The sequence below is a fragment of the Ranitomeya imitator genome, chromosome 3, assembly GCF_032444005.1.
Source record: "Ranitomeya imitator isolate aRanImi1 chromosome 3, aRanImi1.pri, whole genome shotgun sequence".
Lineage (NCBI taxonomy): Eukaryota > Metazoa > Chordata > Amphibia > Anura > Dendrobatidae > Ranitomeya > Ranitomeya imitator.
The window spans coordinates 484,677,725-484,699,550 of record NC_091284.1 but is presented as its reverse complement, the minus strand read 5'-3'; the positions used below and the strand labels follow the sequence as shown (position 1 = coordinate 484,699,550).

The 21,826-nt window shown below is 43.2% G+C and overlaps 1 protein-coding gene across 4 annotated transcripts in view; it reads right to left on the bottom strand.

Annotated features, from left to right (window-relative positions):
* Positions 1-15,690, bottom strand: part of ST6GAL2 (ST6 beta-galactoside alpha-2,6-sialyltransferase 2) — a 238,725-nt gene extending 223,035 nt beyond the window's left edge. For 2 of the 4 annotated variants that reach the window (XM_069757570.1, XM_069757573.1), the window contains exon 1: positions 15,426-15,678. The gene's annotated coding sequence lies outside the window, so the exon portion shown is untranslated. Of the gene's footprint in view, positions 1-3,071; positions 3,161-15,425 lie in introns of those variants that run through there. The other 2 variants (XM_069757572.1, XM_069757571.1) reach the window with 2 other exon arrangements.
* Between the last annotated feature and the right edge of the window lie 6,136 nt (positions 15,691-21,826).

Here is a 21,826-nt window from a genome sequence, read left to right as displayed (position 1 = left end):
AGTTTATAATGGAGAGCCGTAAAAATAAAACAAAAATTTTTTCCCACAAAAATTATTTTTTAGCCCCCAGTTTTGTATTTTTCCGAGGGTAAAAGGAGAAATTCGACCCCACAATTTGTTGTCCAATTTGTCCTGAGTGCGCTGATACCCCATATGTGGGGGGGAACCACTGTTTGGGCGCATGGGAGGGCTCGGAAGGGAAGGAGCTCCATTTGGAATGAGGACTTAGATGGAATGGTCTGCAGGTGTCACATTGCATTTGCAGAGCCCCTAATGTACCTAAACAGTAGAAACCTCCCACAAGTGACACCATTTTGGAAACTAGACCCCCTAAGGAACTCATCTAGATGTGTTGTGATAGCTTTGAACCCCCAAGTGTTTCACTACAGTTTGTAACGCAGAGCCGTGAAAATTAAAAAAAAAAATCTTTCCCCCCAAAATTATTTTTTAGCCCCCAGTTTTGTATTTTCCCGAGGGTAAGAGGAGAAATTCGACCCCAAAAGTTGTTGTCCAATTTGTCCTGAGTACGCTGATACCCCGTATGTTGGGGGAAACCAACGTTTGAGCGCATGGCAGAGCTCGGAAGGGAAGGAGCGCCATTTGGAATGCAGACTTAGATGGAATGGTCTGCAGACGTCACATTGCGTTTGCAGAACCCCTAATGTACCTAAACAGTAGAAACCCCCCACAAGTGACCCCATATTGGAAACTAGACCCCCCAGGGAACTAATCTAGATGTGTTGTGAGAACTTTGAACCCCCAAGTGTTTCACTACAGTTTATAACGCAGAGCCGTGAAAATAAAAAATCTTTTTTTTTCCCACAAAAAATATGTTTTAGCCCCGAGTTTTGTATTTTCCCAAGGGTAGCAGGAGAAATTGGACCCCAAAAGTTGTTGTCCTATTTGTCCTGAGTACGCTGATACCCCATATGTTGGGGTAAACCCCTGCTTGGGCACACGGGAGAGCTCGGAAGGGAAGAAGCACTGTTTTACTTTTTCAACGCAGAATTGGCTGGAATTGAGATCGGACGCCATGTCGCGTTTGGAGAGCCCCTGATGTGCCTAAACAGTGGAAACCCCCCAATTATAACTGAAACCCTAATCCAAACACATCCCTAACCCTAATCCCAATGGTAACCCTAACCACACCTCTAACCCTGACACACCCCTAACCCTAATCCCAACCCTATTCCCAACCGTAAATGTAATCTAAACCCTAACTGTAACTTTAGCCCCAACCCAAACTGTAGCCCTAGCCCTAACCCTAGCCCTAACCCTAGCCCTAACCCTAGCCCTAACCCTAGCCCTAACCCTAGCCCTAACCCTAGCCCTAGCCCTAATGGGAAAATGGAAATAAATACATTTTTTTAATTTTTCCCTAACTAAGGGGGTGATGAAGGGGGGTTTGATTTACTTTTATAGCGGGTTTTTTAGCGGATTTTTATGATTGGCAGCCGTCACACACTGAAAGACGCTTTTTATTGCAAAAAATATTTTTTGCGTTACCACATTTTGAGAGCTATAATTTTTCTATATTCTGGTCCACAGAGTCATGTGAGGTCTTGGTTTTTGCGGGACGAGTTGATGTTTTTATTGGTAACATTTTCGGGCACGTGACATTTTTTGATCGCTTTTTATTCCGATTTTTGTGAGGAAGAATGACCAAAAACCAGCTATTCATGAATTTCTTTTGGGGGAGGCGTTTATACCGTTCCGCGTTTGGTAAAATTGATGAAGCAGTTTTATTCTTCGGGTCAGTACGATTACAGCGACACCTCATTTATATCATTTTTTTATGTTTTGGCGCTTTTATACGATAAAAACTATTTTATAGAAAAAATAATTATTTTTGCATCGCTTTATTCTCAGGACTATAACTTTTTTATTTTTTTGCTGATGATGCTGTATGGCGGCTCGTTTTTTGCGGGACAAGATGACGTTTTCAGCGGTACCATGGTTAGTTATATCTGTCTTTTTGATCGCGTGTTATTCCACTTTTTGTTCGGCGGTATGATTATCAAGCGTTGTTTTTTGCCTCGTTTTTTTTTTTTTTTCTTACGGTGTTTACTGAAGGGGTTAACTAGTGGGCCAGTTTTATAGGTCGGGCCGTTACGGACGCGGCGATACTAAATATGTGTACTTTTATTGTTTTGTTTTTTTTATTTAGATAAAGAAATGTATTTATGGGAATAATATTTTTATTTTTTTTTTCATTATTTTGGAATATTTTTTTTTATTTTTTTTTTACACATTTGAAATTTTTTTTTTTACTTTTTTACTTTGTCCCAGGGGGGGACATCACAGATCAGTGATCTGACAGTTTGCACAGCACTCTGTCAGATCACTGATCTGATAGGAGTGCAGGCTGCTTCACAGTGCCTGCTCTGAGCAGGCTCTGTGAAGCCACCTCCCTCCCTGCAGGACCCGGATCCGCGGCCATCTTGGATCCGGGGCTGGAGGGAGCAGGGAGGGAGGTGAGACCCTCGCAGCAACGCGATCACATCGCGTTGCTGCGGGGGGCTCAGGGAAGCCCGCAGGGAGCCCCCTCCCTGCGCGGTGCTTCCCTGTACCGCCGGCACATCGCGATCATCTTTGATCGCGGTGTGCCGGGGGTTAATGTGCCGGGGGCGGTCCGTGACCGCTCCTGGCACATAGTGCCGGATGTCAGCTGCGATAAACAGCTGACACCCGGCCGCGATCGGCGGCGCTCCCCCCGTGAGCGCTGCCGATCGCATATGACGTACTATTGCGTCCTTGGGAAGTAAAGCCCACCCCACATGGACGCAATAGTACGTCTAATGGCAGAAAGGGGTTAATAATAGTAATAATAAAAATTTGATAAAGTTCCTGAATTCTGAACATAGCTGAAAGTATATCTAGGTATGAGGTGACTAGTCAAAGAATCAGACTTCTGCTGACTTTTCACCCACTCAACTAGACTGACAACTCACTCCTGATATACAAGTACAAAAAAACCCTGTTTGGGAGAGAAGAACAGACAAATCGCGGCGCCCTAAGTGCGTAAACACAATATTATAGTCTTTAAAGGGTGCACAATTTTATGCACTCACCTGATAAAAGACTAAAATGGCTTTAGATCGTGTATCCTCCAAATTCCCTCTGAGATACTTTTCAATATACAGGGCTTGCAGCTTGCCTCGGGTGGATCCAAGTGAGAGAGCCAGAGTCAGGCTCACACAGGTTGAGTAGTTCAAGAAAAGCACATCCAGCCCATGAATGGCAGCGCTTCCCAGGACTCACATTCAAAGATGATATTTCATATTTTTTTATTTCATAACTTTTATCCCAGTCTCAGAAACTTGATTTGGGGTGTGGACCAAGTTCAGGAAAACACCCATTGTTAACAAGGCTGTATCAATCAGTGGGTGTTTTCCTGAACTTGGTCCACACCCCAAATCAAGTTTCTGAGACTGGGATAAAAGTTATGAAATAAAAAAATATGAAATATCATCTTTGAATGTGAGTCCTGGGACGCGCTGCCATTCATGGGCTGGATGTGCTTTTCTTGAACTGATATACAAGTAGGAAGAGACCTGACAGTCTGCGTGGGAGGGGAGAATTGGCTAGGGACTTGCCTCTTGGACTAATCACCTTATCCCAAGCTATGCTTTTAACTATTTTTCTGTGATACACCATAAGAAATGAATATATACACTGAAGGAAATATTTATTTGATTCCTTTGATTTTGCAAGTTTGCCCACTGACAAAGACATGAACAGTCTATAATTTTAAGAGTAGGTTAATTTTTAACATGGAGAGATAGAATATCAAAAATAAAATCTAGAAAATCACATTGTAAAAATTATATAATTTTATTTGCATTTTGCTGTGCAAAATAAATATTTGATCCCTCTGGCAAACAAGACTTAATACTTGGTGGCAGAATCCTTGTTGGCAAGCACAGAAGTCAGATGTTTTTTGTAGTTGATGATGAGGCTTGTGCACATGTCAGGAGGAATTTTGGTCCACTCCTCTTTGCAGATCATCTCTAAATCATTAAGATTTTAAGATTGTCGCTTGGCAACTCGGAGTTTTAACTCTTTCCATAAGTATTCTATGGGATTAAGGTCTAGAGATTGGCTAGACCACTCCCTAACTTTAATGTACTTTTTTTGAGCCACTCCTTTGTTGCCTTGGCTGTATGTTTTGGGTCACTGTCTTGCTGGAAGACCCAGCCACAACCCATTTTTAATGTCCTGGCGGAGGGAAGGAGGTTGTTACTCAGGATTTTATGGTACATGGCTCCATCCATTTTCCCATTGATGCGGTGAAGTAGTCCTGTGCCCTTAGTAGAGAAACACCCCCAAAACATAATGTTTCCACCGCCATGCTTGACAGTGGGGACGGTGTTCTTTGGTTCATAGGCAGCATTTCTCTTCCTCCAAACAAGGCTTGTTGAGTTAATGCCAAAGAGCTCAATTTTCATCTCATATGACCACAGCATCTTCTCCCAATCACTCACAGAATCTGACTGTGGTCCCAGCTGCCTTGTGATCATTAACAAGTCGTCCCCGACGACCCCCCACCCCCACCCCCGTGTAGTTTTAGGCTGATCTCTCACTTTAATCATGATCAACTGAATATTGTTGGAAGAAATAGCGCAAAAATAGAGTCTCATCCGATATGTAGTCGGTTGATACAATTGAATTGTACTCACCAGATATAGCTAGATTAAAGCTTTGAGAGAATTCGCTGCAGCAGATCCACAGGTCCAGTAGAAACCAGCTGTTAGATAGAAGTAATGTGAGAAAGCATGGTTTTGTTCTGAGCTGCTGAATCACTGAAGGTCCGAATGTATTTAATAAATGTGGTTTTTATTCAACGCATTTCAGACTCCATCAGGAAACACCACAAAATGACAATACTTATTTCTCACTGCCAAATGCAAATGAATTTATATAATTTACACAGTGTGATTTTCTGGATTTTATTTTTGATATCCTATCTCTCAATGTTAAAAATTAACCTACCCTTAAAAATTATAGACTGTTCATGTCTTTGACAGTGGGCAAACTCACAAAATCAGCAAGGGATCAAATTATTATTCCCTTCAGTGTCAGTGCATCTTGGAAATGAAGTAACCCAATGCTTCCCCAAGGGACAAAAATGAGGATATCAGTACTATAAATTGTCTGTCTTTACCCTTCTTTGCCAATGGAGAAGTAGATCCAAAAAGCACAAAAAGTATAAAGCAATAACTTATACAGCGGCTTGCGAAAGAATTCACCCCCTTGGTTTTTTACCTATTTTGTTACATTACAACCTGTGTTTAAATATTTTTGTAATGCTATATGTGTGTGATGCATCAGCACTAAATAATCTAAGATGGTGAAGTGAGAAAAATATAGTCATAAATTAATTTTATAGAATTAAATAACTACAAAGTGGAAGTTCATATGTATTCACACTTTTGCTATGAAGCCCCTAAAATTTTCTGGTGCAAGCAATTACCTTCATAAGTCACATGCTTAGTGAAAGAAAGTCTACTAGTGATGAGAGAACATGCTTGGATAAAGTGTTATCCGAGGATCTTGGGTGTGCTCCAATAAAATGTTCGAGTCCCTGCGGCTGCATGATTCGTGGATATTAGACAGCCGAAACACATGCAGGGATTGTTTATTTGTTAGGCAATCCCCACATGTGTTGTGGCTAAGAGACGCATAACATGCAACCGCAGGAACTAGAACATATTAAGGTACCGTCACATAAGCGACGCTGCAGCGATATAGACAACAATCCGATCGCTGCAGCGTCGCTGTTTAGGTCGCTAGGAGATGTCAAACAAGGCAACAGCTGAACGATGCAGGAGCGATCCAGTGACGTACTTATCGTTCTCGCTGATTGTTCGCTCCATGGAAAACCATTGCAGGCATCGTTGCTTTTGCTGTCAAACATGACGAATCACGCCGACCTGATGACCAAATAAAGTTCCGGACTTTCAGCTACGACCAGCGATGTAACAGCGGGATCCTGATCGCTGATGCGTGTCAAACACAACGAGATTGCTATCCAAGACGCTGCAACGTCACGGATCACTGTCGTTCTCGTTGGAAAGTTGCTCAGTGTGAAGGTACCTTTACTGAAGCACGCCCAAGATACTCAGATAACTCCTGAGCATGCTCGGATAACGCGTTATTCGAGCATGTTTGCTCATCACTAGTGTGCAACCTAAGTGTCACATGGTTTGTTTGCATATACACACCTTTTATGAAAGGCCACAGAAGCAGCAACACCATTATGCAAGAGGTACCACTAACCAAACAACATCATGAAGGACAAGGAGATCCCAAAACAAGTGAGGTACAAAGTTGTTGAGAAGTACAAGTCAGGGTTGGGTTAAAAAAAAAAAAAATATCCCAATTTCTGATGATCCCCAGGAGCACCATAAAATCCATTATCATCAAATGAAAATTACATGGCATCACAACAAACCTGACAAGAGAGGGTTGACCAGCAAAACTCTCAGCCCAGGCAAGGAGGGCATTAATCAGAGAGGCAGCGCAGAGACCAAAGGTAACTCTTTAGGAGCATCAAAGTTCCCAAGCCTAGACTTGAGTATCTGTCCATATGACCACAATAAGCCTTAGGCTACTTTCACACATCCGTCTTTCATCGTAAGGCTCAATCCGGCAAATTTTGAAAAAACTGGATCCGGCGAAAGATGCTGCCGGATCCAGTTTTTTCCCATAGACTTGTATTTGCGCCGGATGACTTTACATTTCTTCCGGTTTTCACCAGATCCGGCAAAAATGTCGTTTTCCGACATCTGGAAAAAACGTACACAGTAACTTTTTTTGTCTCTGGTGAAGAAGCCGGAAGCGCCAGGTCTGGAAAATGACGGAATCCGTTTTTTTAAACTGAGCATGCTCCAATTTTTTTTATTCCAATTATCTGGATACGCTAGTCGGATCCATCGAAAAAACGGATCCGTCGCTTCAGTTTTTCACAATCTCTGACGAATCCGTTTTTTTCAACATTCGGCAGATTGTGCTCGATGGCAAAAACCTGATGTGTGACAGTAGCCTTACACTCAACAGAGGTGGTCTTTATGGTATATGCTTGGTTTTAAGTTAAGACATGTGATATACTCACCAAATGTATGGAGAAAGGTGCTGTGGCTAGATGAGACCAAAATTGAACTTTTAAGCCACCAAGATAAATATTATGTCTGGTGCCAAACCAACACAGCTCATCACCCCAAGAACACTATCCCCACAGTGAAACATGGTGGTGGTAGCATCTTGCTGGGGGGATGTTTTTTGGCAGCAGGGACAAGGAAAATGGTCCAAGTCGAGAAGAAGATGGATAATGCAATGTACAGGGATATTCTTGAAGAAAACCTGTTTCAGTCTTTCAGTGACTTGAGACTGGGATGGAGATTTATCTTCCATCAAGACAATGACCCAAAGCATACTGCTAAAGCAACACTCGAGTGGTTTAAGGGGAAACGTTTTGGAGTGACCTAGTCAAAGCTCAGACCTTAACCCAATTGAGAATCTGTGGTCAGCCTTGAAGATTGCTGTTCACCAGAGGAAACCATCTAACGTGGAGGAGCTGGAGCAGTTTTGCCTTGAGGAATGGGAAAAATCCCAGTGGCAAGATATGTACAGCTCATAGAGACTAATCCAAAGCGATTTGCAGCTGTAATTGACGCAAAAGGAGGTTCCACAAAGTACTGACTTTAGGGGGTGAATAGTTATGCACACTGAAGTTTTCAGTTATTTTGTCTTATTTGTTGTTTGCTTCACAATAAAAAGAAAACCAAATGTTCACAGTTGTAGGCAGGTAACTGTGAGGTGAGGAAGCAAAACACGTAAAATGCCAAAGGGGTGAATACTTTCCAAGCCACTGTAACTCTTAGGGTATGTGTCCATGTTCAGGATTGCATCAGGATTTGGTCAGGATTTTATGCAGGTAAAATCCTGACCAAATCTGCACCTGAGGTCACTGGCAGGTCACCTGTGCTGTCCTTGCGTTTTTTCTGCAATGTAAGGACATGCTGTGTTCTTAATAGACGCGCCGCATGTGCGTTTTCATGGGTATGCCGCATGTATCTTTTAATGCATAGAGGAGACGGGATTTCAAGAAATCCCAGCCACTATGCTGTAACATCTTTTGACGCTGCGGCTCAATGCAGCGTAAAAAACGCAGCGTTTCCTGAACGTGGAAACATACACTTATGCTTTTTGTGGCCAAAACTGCTTAAAAAACAGCATCACAAAAAAACTGCATGAATCTATCCTTATTAAATCAGTCTTGGATTTAAGTGTATGTACAACAACTTAAAGTTTGGGAATTTTGCTGTCATTCTGTTACTAAGCAAAGTCTTCTAATGAAAAGAAAATTTTAAAAATATCTATTTTATCTAAAAATGAGCAAACCAGTGTATGTTATCTCCATTTGTTATACAGTTGTAAGTGGTCTACTATCAGCCACATAAGGCAGGGAGCCGACACTGATTACCATACTCAATAGATAGGAATATGGACAAGCAGCTTCCATTATGTGGACTATGTTATCTCCTCTGTCTCCAGAGACATTTGCATTCATTTTTGAAAACTAACGGGACTTTCCATAAATGTCACATGAACTTAACCTTGCCAAGAGCTGTGCTATCCGGAATGTTATAAAGTTCAATATGAATTTTAGGTAATTTATTTACATCTCAACATCCGTGAAATGATGAATGAAGAGCTTGCGAACACTCTGTACAGATGTAGTGTCACCTGTGACTTTCCATAGCGATGCAGATAAGCCAGTAAACAACTGTTGGACCATAACTTTCTTTCATATACATCATGGTGCCTGTGAAGCCGGCTGTACGCTTCTTGGTTTCAGAAGTGCACTGCGCATGTCTGGAACCGAAAAAGATGGCTGATGTCCATGGGGGACCCGAAGATCAAGCTTCTTCCTTGCTTAAAGACATGCGCACTGCACCTCAGAAGCCAGGAAGCTTACATCCGGCTTCAGAGGTACAATGACATTTACAACAGAAAGTTGGGACCATGTGCGAGTTTTGCAGAGAGCTGGCATTGACACCGACTCTTGCAAATCATGTTATCAGGCCCACAGATGTGAAATTTAGTAGGACAAGATAATAGAAGTATATGGCCAGCAATATAATTAACAAGCTGTCGTTAAAGTCCTTCAGGTCTACACATGCAATGTGTGACATAAAGGCCATGACACCATTTGTACTGTCTAGACAATTCACACATATATTAGCGAGAGTATTTCTTTCAGCGTAAACAGATGTAATAACAGGTATAAAATGCCCTATGTTTATGGTGTATAATAACGTTACCACATAGTACGGATACATATATTTACTAACATAACACAACCAATATCAACATTACTTCTATAAGAAACCCCAATAATAAGCTCAGACTGGTAGGTAATAGTGCGGATTAATGTTCAATAAAGAGAAAAGAACATGGCACCACTAAACCCACAAGACCCAGGCCCCAGGAAGATGGCCGCCCCCACCGATGACAGGGGGTAATAGCGCAGATCGCGCGCTGCTTCTTCACGTGCGCGCAGTGGATTCGTCACTGCGACATGCGCACACCACTACGCCACCAACGGAAAGCTGGGGAAGAAAAGAGCGATGTCACCACGCCCACCCGACCTGACCAGCCTGAAAAACGGCGACTTTGGTAAGTTATTTCTCAGCATAGGTGGGGAATCGGGGTACACTACATACACTATAGGAACACACAGCGCAGGCCCTATTTAACAGTATTTATAGCTCAATCTCAAAAAACGGGGTGACAGGTCCCCTTTAAGGCAAATATTGCTGCAAATTTCACCAGAACACTGGTACATTTAGCAGAATAAATCTCCCCAATTGTCTAGAACAGAAAAGAGATTCACGGACAACCAACTTTGCCAGATCAGCATGAACAGTGAGAGCCGTAGTGTGTGATGGAGGATTACACAGGCCTGTACACGGATTGCTGCTCTTGTGATTCTAGCTTAGAGACTGATAAGGGCCCATTCACCTGGCATTGCCACATGCACACACCCAATACATGGGATCCCAAGCATGTCCCTGCTATGGACCCACAGGCACAAGTTTCTCAGATCCAGACAACAGATTTCTAATGCGCTCATGTAAATTTGTCTTTGTATTACATATACAGGAAATAAGTTCTTATTTATCATTTATTAAATTAAACTAAATTATTGTCTGAACCCAATTCTAATCTTACAGTAACAGCATTCACATGATGTAGATGGTATCATATTACTGATGTGTAGGCATTGCTATAAGTAGCCTATTAAGCTTTCCAATGCTAGACTGCTGGAAAGGATACCTAAATCTTTCCAGCAGCAAACTTCTAGCGGTTACAGATTAGTATGTAATTAGAGATGTGTGCCAAGAAAGTGATGGATGGGTCATATAATCCCCCTCCGCGTTTACCATAGATTTAACAATACACATCAAAGGTAAAGCTTGCCACATAAGTAAGGATAATATTGTAAGGATAATATAGTTCAATGTGGACATACAACTATAGACTCTTACATATACTGTATATAAAGAACAAGGACTACATGTTTTATTTCAGGCCAGAAAACCCTTAAGTGTCTGAAAATCACCTCTGGACCTCAACTTACGTGAAACATAAGAATCTCCTAATCCCCAACCTGTCTGGTGAGCTCATGGTAATCGCTTGTGTGGCTCTCTTCATCCACTGCTATGAGAATTATGGAAACAGCCAATCACACATATTGCCATTGCAATGAATAGAGATGGCCGCGCACATGCACTGCACACGCTCCATTCAGTTTCTGGCCGGATGAGACAGCCACTTTACCAGCCATGGAAAATGAACACGACACTTCTGGTCAGTAGGTACCACAGTAGTCCCCATTCCATAATGAAGGAGATACTACACTGGGCACCCCGATGCATTGAAAAAATGATATTTATTGAATGACAGCAATCCAAACGTTATATGTTTCAATCTGTCCAATAGACCTTCATTAGAAAATGGATTGCCCTGGCGCCTTCTTCCTCTGCACAGAGGTGGATACCACTTGTTTGCCTTTGCGCTGCTCCTCTGGATTAATTCTTTCCTGAGCGATCTGTTATTGATGAAGGTTTATTGCACTGAACGAAATGTCTAAAGTTTGGATTGCTCATTCAATAAATGTCATCCTTTCATTGCATCAGAGCGCCAAGAGTTATATCTACTTCATTGCGGGATAGGACCCCACATTAGTGCCAAGTGTTACATCCACGTCACCAAGCAAGACAAGGGGTCGGATGACTACCTTTCTGGAGATAAGTGAAGGTCTCAGAGTTTCCACATTTTTGGTTCATTTTGTGCATTCTCCATTGTCTAATTTAGGAATATCCTAAGTTGTGACATATAGGACGTCATAGCTGTTTTAGAGATGCAGCTTTTAATTTGCCATTTAGGTCAATCAAAGTAGACCGGAGTGCCCTACTGACTTTATTGGGCACTGTACAATATGTAATTCCCCTGCAGCATATTAAGCATCACATGAGTCTGATCGTGAGGTTTCCAGTAGGGGAATCACTCACTACTCGCTTCTATTTGGAGGAACTTTTAAAGCAGATGGGATTTTTTATTATCGACATGTTTGATCATGATAAAAAACTTTTCATCCTCGCCTGGAAATGTCAACTAGAATAAAGAAAATTGTATTCTCGACCTTTTGCACTAATATAACACTATAATTTTTACACTTTAAAAGGAATCTGTCACCAGGTTTGTTCTACCTAATCTGAAAGCAGCCTAAAGGTACCTTCACACATAACGATATTGTTAACGATATCGTTGCTATTTGTGACGTAGCAACGATATCGTTAATGAAATCGTTCTGTGTGACAGCGACCAACGATCAGGCCCCTGCTGGGAGATCGTTGGTCGCTGAATAAAGGTACTGTCACACTAGACGATATCGCTAGCGATCCGTGACGTTGCAGCGTCCTAGCTAGCGATATCGTCCAGTGTGACAGGCAGCAGCGATCAGGCCCCTGCTGTGCTGTTGCTGGTCGGGGAAGAAAGTCCAGAACTTTATTTCGTCGCTGGACTCCCCGTAGACATCGCTGAATCGGCGTGTGTGACACCGATTCAGCGATGTCTTCGCTGGTAACCAGGGTAAACATCGGGTAACTAAGCGCAGGGCCGCGCTTAATAACCCGATGTTTACCCTGGTTACCATCCTAAAAGTAAAAAAACAAACAGTACATACTTACCTACAGCCGTCTGTCCTCCAGCGCTGTGCTCTGCACTCCTCCTGCTCTGGCTGTGAGCGTCGGTCAGCCGGAATGCAGAGCGGTGACGTCACCGCTCTGCTTTCTGGCTGCCCGGCGCTCACAGCCAGACCAGAGAAGCAGAGCGCCGAGGACAGACGGCTGTAGGTAAGTATGTAGCGTTTGTTTTTTTACTTTTTAGGATGGTAACCAGGGTAAACATCGGGTTACTAAGCGCGGCCCTGCGCTTAGTTACCCGATGTTTACCCTGGTTACCGGGGACCTCGGGATCGTTGGTCGCTGGAGAGCGGTCTGTGTGACAGCTCTCCAGCGACCAAACAGCGACGCTGCAGCGATCCGGATCGTTGTCGGTATCGCTGCAGCGTAGCTATGTGTGACGGTACCTTTAAGTCCAGAACTTTATTTCGTCGCTGGACTCCCTGGAGACATCGCTGGATCGGCGTGTGTGACACTGATCCAGCGATGTCTTCACTGGTAACCAGGGTAAACATCGGGTAACTAAGCGCAGGGCCGCGCTTAGTAACCCGATGTTTACCCTGGTTACCATGCTAAAAGTAAAAAAAAACAAACACTAGATACTTACCTACCGCTGTCTGTCCTCCAGCGCTGTGCTCTGCACTCCTCCTGTACTGTCTGTGAGCCGGAAAGCAGAGCGGTGACGTCACCGCTCTGCTTTCCGGCTCACAGACAGTACAGGAGGAGAGCAGAGAAGCAGAGCGCAGCGCTGGAGGACAGACAGCTGTAGGTAAGTATCTAGTGTTTGTTTTTTTTTACTTTTAGGATGGTATCCAGGGTAAACATCGGGTTACTAAGCGCGGCCCTGCGCTTAGTTACCCGATGTTTACCCTGGTTACCGGCATCGTTGGTCGCTGGAGAGCGGTCTGTGTGACAGCTCTCCAGCGACCAAACAGCGACGCTGCAGCGATCCGGATCGTTGTCGGTATCGCTGCAGCGTCGCTTAATGTGAAGGGGCCTTTATGACGAGACAGAGACCTTGATTCCAGTGATATGTTACATAGTATTTACAAAATCGTTGTTTTCTCAGCATGTTATCACTAGAGGACTCCATTGATGAGCTCTGCATAACTCTGACGCAACCACTGATTGGCAGCTTTTTACCTGTGCACAGTGTAGGCGGTCAATCAGGGGTTTGGGCAGGGTTATACAGAGCTCACCATTCAGAGAACTGCTGGGACTGCAGCAGACAGTAAGCGATACATTTGGAATCAGGGTCTCTACCTCAACAACATTCTGCTCTCAGATAGGGTAGCAAAAATTTGGTGTTTGGATAGATTTTAAGAAAACTTTAGAAATGCCATAGAGAAATGTTAGAGGTTTTGATCAAGGGAGTTTGGGTGCTAAGACCTCAAACTATTGGAAAAATAATGGAGCAGAATCAATCAGCCAAGTTCTGTCTCCTCCAAAACTGAATAGAAAGTCTATGAAGTCCGTCTGTAGTCTTGATGGAGAGCAACACCCAGCTGAACCCTTCCACCTCTTTGTTTTTTTGCAATCAATGGTGGCCTTAGCACCAGGACCTCCACCGATCAAAACTTTTCTCTAACTTTTCTCTATGACATGTCAAATGTTATTTTTTAAAGTGCAGGTATATTTCAAAGAGGTGAATTTACACTATATAGTTTTATTAACAAAGTATTTATTAGCATTCATCACTGCAGAGTTTGTGATATAGCAGGCACGGGTTGGTCGTTTGAGATTTCCCTCTATCAAAATTTTAACCCAAAAATGGGGTATCGGCATTTCAATATGACGTGCACGGCGTCATCAGATATATTTTGTGTCATATATATTATATGTGATGTACTTACATCTTAGTTTCAAACAACTATTGACTCAGTTGGAAAGAAATCATGTCCAGTCTATGATCAGTGGTTTTCGATACAAGTCTGAAAAACGTAAATTATCATGATCCACAAAAAAAGACAAATTCAGCTTCGTTAATTTTGGCTCTAAAATGTTTGAAGAAAGAAAAGGATGTTGTGATCACCATGACCAGCATCATGGCACAGACAGAGGGCATGACAGAGCGGAAAGCTCCATGTCGTTCAGTGTGTTCACCAGCAGCCTTCCTTCCAGGAATCCCTGAATATCCCAGCCGTCTTGTCCTGTGCACACTGCCCTGATTGCACACAGTAACATAACTCACGAAACTGCTAATCCACAGCACAGCACAGCACTGCTGTCTGTATACTGCGAGTGGGTGTACGAGTGTATAAGTGCGCATGCATACACAATCAGCCCTCTGCAGCATCACCGTGGCATCATAGTGTCTGTATGATCCCTTGTTAGACCGGTCACTATCCAGCCCATACAAGAGGTGTATGTGTGAATGGATAGATAGATGGATGGATGGGTAGATAATTGCTACATGTTTGTTTTTTTTATTTTGCTCTGACACATAAAATAACTTTAGAAGATAGAATTTGAAGGAAAAAAAAATTCCGCAACATTCCCCAAGAAAGCACACGTCCATCATGTTAGAAACCAGGAGTATTTCCAGTAGGTATGTATTCTAAGGATTCTCATGAGAGACATTCACAAGCACAGATCACACAACAGACACAAATTTACTCTAATTTTTTCCGAAGGCATCAAAAAGATATTGTTATCACTGAGCCCAATGTATTAATCTAGAAATTGCTGCCAAACTACTGATATCTGTGCATGTATACATTCGTGAGTGTATATATAAGTGTGTGTATATATATATACATACATACATGAGCGGCATAGTACATAGGTTTATACATATATACATCAATGTGTACATCAATGTGTATTAATACATGAAATGTATAGCACAAACGCTTATATATATATATGTATGTATGGCATAGTACATAGGTATATATATATATATACATATATATACATATGCTGTATAGTACCTAGGTTATATAAGTCTGTATATATAGATATTATACCAGCACATTAGCACCTATGCTGTACGGTCCATATGTACACACTGGCTCCCTGGCGGGCTCTGTACATGGTATCTGTGTGCCCCATACAGCGCACATTGTGCCCAGAGCACACACTGACTGTGGAGCATTGGACTCTTTGTCTGTGGACTCGCAGCCTAGGTAGAACAAAGACTATGGTGGTACCAACCAGCACATGCCCCTTTACCTGCAGGCACTGGGATCTCCGGGTCCACTTCAGCTCCTCAGAGTGACACGGAGCCCCGGCTGCTGCGCCCGGCTGGGGACTGAGCACCGCACTTGCCGCCGTGGTGGCACTGACATGTTGGTGGCTGGTGATGCTGTGCCCTCAGTCTGTATGAGCACATGTGGAGCCTGGCTGCTTGTGAGGAGATGGCAGGGAGATGGGGGAACAGCGATATCCCCGCTGTGTGTGTGAAGCCATAGCCCCGGCTGCAGGAGCCGCACTCCTCCCCGAGCCCCGCCCCCACTCCTCAGTCTTCACAGGAGATGTCAGTACAGTAATGCTGGAAGGAGATGAGGCTCCCTATATACACTGTGTGCTCCCTGTATACAGCTACTGTGTGATATATATGTATACAGAGGGTGGGCATCACATCCCCTACACTATATACACTGTGTGCTCCCTGTATACAGCTACTGTGTGATATATATGTATACAGAGGGTGGGCATCTCATCCCTACACTATATACACTGTGTGCTCCCTGTATACAGCTACTGTGTGATATATATGTATACAGAGGGTGGGCATCTCATCCCCTACACTATATACACTGTGTGCTCCCTGTATACAGCTACTGTGTGATATATATGTATACAGAGGGTGGGCATCTCATCCCTACACTATATACACTGTGTGCTCCCTGTATACAGCTGCTGTGTGATATATATGTATACAGAGGGTGGGCATCTCATCCCTACACTATATACTCTGTGTGCTCCCTGTATACAGCTACTGTGTGATATATATGTATACAGAGGGTGGGCATCTCATCCCTACACTATATACACTGTGTGCTCCCTGTATACAGCTACTGTGTGATATATATGTATACAGAGGGTGGGCATCACATCCCCTACACTATATACACTGTGTGCTCCCTGTATACAGCTACTGTGTGATATATATGTATACAGAGGGTGGGCATCTCATCCCTACACTATATACACTGTGTGCTCCCTGTATACAGCTACTGTGTGATATATATGTATACAGAGGGTGGGCATCTCATCCCCTACACTATATACACTGTGTGCTCCCTGTATACAGCTACTGTGTGATATATATGTATACAGAGGGTGGGCATCTCATCCCTACACTATATACACTGTGTGCTCCCTGTATACAGCTACTGTGTGATATATATGTATACAGAGGGTGGGCATCTCATCCTCTACACTATATACACTGTGTGCTCCCTGTATACAGCTACTGTGTGATATATATGTATACAGAGGGTGGGCACCACATCCCTACACTATATACACTGTGTGCTCCCTGTATACAGCTACTGTGTGATATATATGTATACAGAGGGTGGGCATCTCATCCCCTACACTATATACACTGTGTGCTCCCTGTATACAGCTACTGTGTGATATATATGTATACAGAGGGTGGGCATCTCATCCCTACACTATATACACTGTGTGCTCCCTGTATACAGCTACTGTGTGATATATATGTATACAGAGGGTGGGCATCTCATCCCCTACACTATATACACTGTGTGCTCCCTGTATACAGCTACTGTGTGATATATATGTATACAGAGGGTGGGCATCTCATCCCTACACTATATACACTGTGTGCTCCCTGTATACAGCTACTGTGTGATATATATGTATACAGAGGGTGGGCATCTCATCCTCTACACTATATACACTGTGTGCTCCCTGTATACAGCTACTGTGTGATATATATGTATACAGAGGGTGGGCACCACATCCCTACACTATATACACTGTGTGCTCCCTGTATACAGCTACTGTGTGATATATATGTATACAGAGGGTGGGCATCTCATCCCTACTCTATATACACTGTGTGCTCCCTGTATACAGCTACTGTGTGATATATATGTATACAGAGGGTGGGCATCTCATCCTCTACACTATATACACTGTGTGCTCCCTGTATACAGCTACTGTGTGATATATATGTATACAGAGGGTGGGCACCACATCCCTACACTATATACACTGTGTGCTCCCTGTATACAGCTACTGTGTGATATATATGTATACAGAGGGTGGGCATCTCATCCCCTACACTATATACACTGTGTGCTCCCTGTATACAGCTACTGTGTGATATATATATATACAGAGGGTGGGCACCTCATCCCCTACTCTATATACACTGTGTGCTCCCTGTATACAGCTACTGTGTGATATATATGTATACAGAGGGTGGGCATCTCATCACTACACTATATACACTGTGTGCTCCCTGTATACAGCTACTGTGTGATATATATGTATACAGAGGGTGGGCATCTCATCCTCTACACTATATACACTGTGTGCTCCCTGTATACAGCTACTGTGTGATATATATGTATACAGAGGGTGGGCACCACATCCCTACACTATATACACTGTGTGCTCCCTGTATACAGCTACTGTGTGATATATATGTATACAGAGGGTGGGCATCTCATCCCTACTCTATATACACTGTGTGCTCCCTGTATACAGCTACTGTGTGATATATATGTATACAGAGGGTGGGCATCTCATCCTCTACACTATATACACTGTGTGCTCCCTGTATACAGCTACTGTGTGATATATATGTATACAGAGGGTGGGCACCACATCCCTACACTATATACACTGTGTGCTCCCTGTATACAGCTACTGTGTGATATATATGTATACAGAGGGTGGGCATCTCATCCCCTACACTATATACACTGTGTGCTCCCTGTATACAGCTACTGTGTGATATATATATATACAGAGGGTGGGCACCTCATCCCCTACTCTATATACACTGTGTGCTCCCTGTATACAGCTACTGTGTGATATATATGTATACAGAGGGTGGGCATCTCATCACTACACTATATACACTGTGTGCTCCCTGTATACAGCTACTGTGTGATATATATGTATACAGAGGGTGGGCATCTCATCCCCTACACTATATACACTGTGTGCTCCCTGTATACAGCTACTGTGTGATATATATGTATACAGAGGGTGGGCATCTCATCCCTACACTATATACACTGTATGCTCCCCTGTATACAGCTGCTGTGTGATATATATGTATACAGAGGGTGGGCATCTCATCCCCTACACTATATACACTGTGTGCTCCCTGTATACAGCTACTGTGTGATATATATGTATACAGAGGGTGGGCATCTCATCCCCTACACTATATACACTGTGTGCTCCCTGTATACAGCTACTGTGTGATATATATGTATACAGAGGGTGGGCATCTCATCCCTACACTATATACACTGTGTGCTCCCTGTATACAGCTACTGTGTGATATATATGTATACAGAGGGTGGGCATCTCATCCCTACACTATATACACTGTATGCTCCCCTGTATACAGCTACTGTGTGATATATATGTATACAGAGGGTGGGCATCTCATCCCCTACACTATATACACTGTGTGCTCCCTGTATACAGCTGCTGTGTGATATATACAGTGGGGCAAAAAAGTATTTAGTCAGTCAGCAATAGTGCAAGTTCCACCACTTAAAAAGATGAGAGGCGTCTGTGATTTACATCATAGGTAGACCTCAACTATGGGAGACAAACTGAGAAAAAAAAATCCAGAAAATCACATTGTCTGTTTTTTTATCATTTTTTTTGCATATTATGGTGGAAAATAAGTATTTGGTCAGAAACAAACAATCAAGATTTCTGGCTCTCACAGACCTGTAACTTCTTCTTTAAGAGTCTCCTCTTTCCTCCACTCATTACCTGTAGTAATGGCACCTGTTTAAACTTGTTATCAGTATAAAAAGACACCTGTGCACACCCTCAAACAGTCTGACTCCAAACTCCACTATGGTGAAGACCAAAGAGCTGTCAAAGGACACCAGAAACAAAATTGTAGCCCTGTACCAGGCTGGGAAGACTGAATCTGCAATAGCCAACCAGCTTGGAGTGAAGAAATCAACAGTGGGAGCAATAATTAGAAAATGGAAGACATACAAGACCACTGATAATCTCCCTCGATCTGGGGCTCCACGCAAAATCCCACCCCGTGGGGTCAGAATGATCACAAGAACGGTGAGCAAAAATCCCAGAACCACGCGGGGGGACCTAGTGAATGAACTGCAGACAGCTGGGACCAATGTAACAAGGCCTACCATAAGTAACACACTACGCCACCATGGACTCAGATCCTGCAGTGCCAGACGTGTCCCACTGCTTAAGCCAGTACATGTCCGGGCCCGTCTGAAGTTTGCTAGAGAGCATTTGGATGATCCAGAGGAGTTTTGGGAGAATGTCCTATGGTCTGATGAAACCAAACTGGAACTGTTTGGTAGAAACACAACTTGTCGTGTTTGGAGGAAAAAGAATACTGAGTTGCATCCATCAAACACCATACCTACTGTAAAGCATGGTGGTGGAAGCATCATGCTTTGGGGCTGTTTCTCTGCAAAGGGGCCAGGACGACTGATCCGGGTACATGAAAGAGTGAATGGGGCCATGTATCGTGAGATTTTGAGTGCAAACCTCCTTCCATCAGCAAGGGCATTGAAGATAAAACTTGGCTGGGTCTTTCAACATGACAATGATCCAAAGCACACCGCCAGGGCAACGAAGGAGTGGCTTCGTAAGAAGCATTTCAAGGTCCTGGAGTGGCCTAGCCAGTCTCCAGATCTCAACCCTATAGAAAACCTTTGGAGGGAGTTGAAAGTCTGTGTTGCCAAGCAAAAAGCCAAAAACATCACTGCTCTAGAGGAGATATGCATGGATGAATGGGCCAACATACCAACAACAGTGTGTGGCAACCTTGTGAAGACTTACAGAAAACGTTTGACCTCTGTCATTGCCAACAAAGGATATATTACAAAGTATTGAGATGAAATTTTGTTTCTGACCAAATACTTATTTTCCACCATAATATGCAAATAAAATGTTAAAAAAACAGACAATGTGATTTTCTGGATTTTTTTTTTCTCAGTTTGTCTCCCATAGTTGAGGTCTACCTATGATGTAAATTACAGACGCCTCTCATCTTTTTAAGTGGTGGAACTTGCACTATTGCTGACTGACTAAATACTTTTTTGCCCCACTGTATGTATACAGAGGGTGGGCATCTCATCCCTACTCTATATACACTGTGTGCTCCCTGTATACAGCTACTGTGTGATATATATGTATACAGAGGGTGGGCATCTCATCCTCTACACTATATACACTGTGTGCTCCCTGTATACAGCTACTGTGTGATATATATGTATACAGAGGGTGGGCACCACATCCCTACACTATATACACTGTGTGCTCCCTGTATACAGCTACTGTGTGATATATATGTATACAGAGGGTGGGCATCTCATCCCCTACACTATATACACTGTGTGCTCCCTGTATACAGCTACTGTGTGATATATATGTATACAGAGGGTGGGCATCTCATCCCTACTCTATATACACTGTGTGCTCCCTGTATACAGCTACTGTGTGATATATATGTATACAGAGGGTGGGCATCTCATCCTCTACACTATATACACTGTGTGCTCCCTGTATACAGCTACTGTGTGATATATATGTATACAGAGGGTGGGCACCACATCCCTACACTATATACACTGTGTGCTCCCTGTATACAGCTACTGTGTGATATATATGTATACAGAGGGTGGGCATCTCATCCCCTACACTATATACACTGTGTGCTCCCTGTATACAGCTACTGTGTGATATATATGTATACAGAGGGTGGGCACCTCATCCCCTACTCTATATACACTGTGTGCTCCCTGTATACAGCTACTGTGTGATATATATGTATACAGAGGGTGGGCATCTCATCACTACACTATATACACTGTGTGCTCCCTGTATACAGCTACTGTGTGATATATATGTATACAGAGGGTGGGCATCTCATCCCCTACACTATATACACTGTGTGCTCCCTGTATACAGCTACTGTGTGATATATATGTATACAGAGGGTGGGCATCTCATCCCTACACTATATACACTGTATGCTCCCCTGTATACAGCTGCTGTGTGATATATATGTATACAGAGGGTGGGCATCTCATCCCTACACTATATACACTGTGTGCTCCCTGTATACAGCTACTGTGTGATATATATGTATACAGAGGGTGGGCATCTCATCCCTACACTATATACACTGTGTGCTCCCTGTATACAGCTACTGTGTGATATATATGTATACAGAGGGTGGGCATCTCATCCCTACACTATATACACTGTGTGCTCCCTGTATACAGCTACTGTGTGATATATATGTATACAGAGGGTGGGCATCTCATCCCCTACACTATATACACTGTGTGCTCCCTGTATACAGCTACTGTGTGATATATATGTATACAGAGGGTGGGCATCTCATCCCTACA